Source organism: Charadrius vociferus, unplaced genomic scaffold (genome assembly GCF_000708025.1).
Source record: "Charadrius vociferus isolate BGI_N301 unplaced genomic scaffold, ASM70802v2 scaffold35, whole genome shotgun sequence".
NCBI classification, from domain to species: Eukaryota; Metazoa; Chordata; class Aves; order Charadriiformes; family Charadriidae; genus Charadrius; species Charadrius vociferus.
In genome coordinates, this window is record NW_009648640.1 from 1203610 (window position 1) to 1206295 (window position 2686).

The following is a 2686-nucleotide window of genomic DNA, read 5'->3' on the forward strand; positions in this document are numbered from 1 at the left end:
CGGAATGGCCACGGGCACCCACGCGGGCAAACCACCCTCCAGCTTGCCCCGAGCAGTGACGGCCAGCAAGTGGTGGGTTTGGCATGTATGGAGCCCAGCGAAGAGCAGAGAGGAGAAATCCTTTGCCAGAAGCAGCGGTGAGCGGTGCGTTTTGCAGTGCCACGTGGGGATTCAGGAGATGCAAGGGCATCCATGGGAATTGGGCAGTTAAATCACAGAATCATAGAACTGTTTGGGTTGGAAGGGGCCTTAAAGATCATCCAGTTCCAACCCCCCTCCCCTGGTTGCTCCAAGCTCCCACCAGCACAGGTTGCTCAAAGCCCCATCCAACCTGGCCTTGAACACCTCCAGGGATGGGGCAGCCACAGCTTCTCTGGGCAACCCGCGCCAGGGGATCACCACCCTCACAGGAGAGAAAAATTTCTTCCTAATATCTAATCTGAATCTACTCTCTTTCAGTTTAAAACTGAAATCTCTGGCCCAAAATAAGAGTAGCGAATGTTCAACCTTATTAAACATCCTCCTAGCCAAACATTGGAAAAGCAAAAGCCGATAGCGCAAATTTCCCCCAAATTTCTAATTAACCAAAATTTTTGAGGCAGCTCCCGCATGGCCACAGCGGTTGGCACTGAGGGATTATTGCTTCTGGAAGAGGCGCTCTCAAAGGCTATTTGAGTGGGGCTACGGACCAGAGCTGCAACGCAAAACTGAGATTTAAACCAAGCCCCCGGGTCAAATAGGACATTTCTAGGTCATGGTGACCCTGGCTTTGATTTTCACTCACGCTGCCTGCAGCCAGGAAGACGAAATGCAGAATTTTGCTCCATTTCTTTGCTTGCTTCGAGATGCTGGAGTGCTGCATGGAGGGATGCAGTATTTCACAGAATCACAGAATCACCTCCCTTCTAGTGGGAGGTGTCCCTGCTCATGGCAGGGGGGTCGGAACTTGTTGATCTTCAAGGTCCTTTCCAACCTAAACTGTTCTATGATTCTATGATGAATGGTCAGGGTTGGAAGGGACCTCTGGAGATCATCTAGTCCAACCCTCCTGCCAGAGTAGTGCCTGGAGTGTAGAAAGCATGAGTGTGGATGGATAGATGGATGGATGGATGGATGGTGGGCAGCGGGCTGGAGGTCCCACAGCTCCCACTGCTGTCGCGCCCCGTGGCGAGAGCCTGGCCCACCTAGAGAGCTCCTAAAGCAGAATAAGCTGAAAAAGTGTGAACATCCATGGGTCGCACACGCTTTCACTCCCTTCAGAGAGAGGGAAATGCGAGGCTAATTAGGCAAGTGTTGGGTGCAGCAGGTTTCACACACTTTCCACCCTGAGATTTCCATAGACGAGGGAAGTTAGTCGCTCTAATTAAATGACTCAGAAAAGACTAACTGGTCTTCTAACGCATTTTGTATTTGGTTTTGTAGTTAGGTGTTTTCGAATGAATGATTCAAAATGTTAAATCTCTTCTTCCTACACTGCTGTTTACTAAACAAAACAAGTTTTATGGGAAGGTTACAGAAACCAAGAGCTTCTGGAGCGGCTTCGCTTTATTTGCAGCGTGGTATATGGTAATAGAAGGGTTGGAAGGGACCTGCAGGACGTCGCTGCTCCATCCCTTCACCTCCAAATCCCACAGAGCAGCGTGTGGGCTCCGTGCTGGTGAGACAAGGACTGCGGGGCTTTCCCAGCACCCGGCAAGTGTCGCTGGGTTGGTCTGCATCACTCCGGGCTCCGTGCGGTGGATTCCCCTTTGCCTGTCCGGGGCCAGAAACAGACTGGCAGCAGCAGCAGGATCCAGCGTAAATCCCTCCAAAACTCTCCCTGCCTATATAGGATGCATTACAAATTCATTACTTAGCTTAGTTATTTCATATGGAAGGCAAGACTGAGCAATAAGAACCAAATCCCGTCCTTAGATAAAGCCATTACATCAGCATGCGCAGAGCGGTCTGGGAGCCTCGAGGAGCCCAGAGCTGTGCTTTGCCTTTTTGCATAAGCCCGTGCTCAGCACATCCAGGTGAGCGGCTGCGCACGCTGGGCTGGGTATTAACCCACAGGTTGGATTTCAGCTGGAACATGTATTTGCAAAGTCAAAGGAAAGCCTCATTTTTTTCACCATAAAAGGTAAGGAGCAAAATTCCAGAGCTGAATTTACATGTCCTGCCTGCTCCTCAACGTGGGAAAAGAATGCTGCGTCCTCCCACGTATCTGCTTCCCATCCCAGGTCTTCCTCCCTCTCTCCGACTTGCCCGTGCAAGTCAAACCTTTTCTGCCATGAGCCAACAATTAATTATAAGTATATAATAACCTTTCATAAAGAAAGATACATGCAGAAACCGGGGCTCGTTCCCTCGATGCTTCCATAGTTTTTTTCCTGTTGTATTTTCCAAATTAGTTGGAGCGGCCCGTAGTTTTCACAGGTCTGGGGGGGACATGTGACACGGGAATTTCTCCTGACCTCCTGCCTAATAAATAATGATGGGGAGAGAGGATTATCCAGCAGCCAAGCTTGTTCACGCCACAGTGTGGAGGTTTGGGGGGCTATTCCTGGTGGGAATAGGATGCCCGTGCGGGGTCAGCATCCCTGCGAGGGTGCTTGGGGCCAGAACCACCGCATTGCTCTGCAATTCTAGTCCTGGGAAATTCAGCAGGGGACAGGCGGTAAATCTCAAAAAAAAAAAAAAAAAA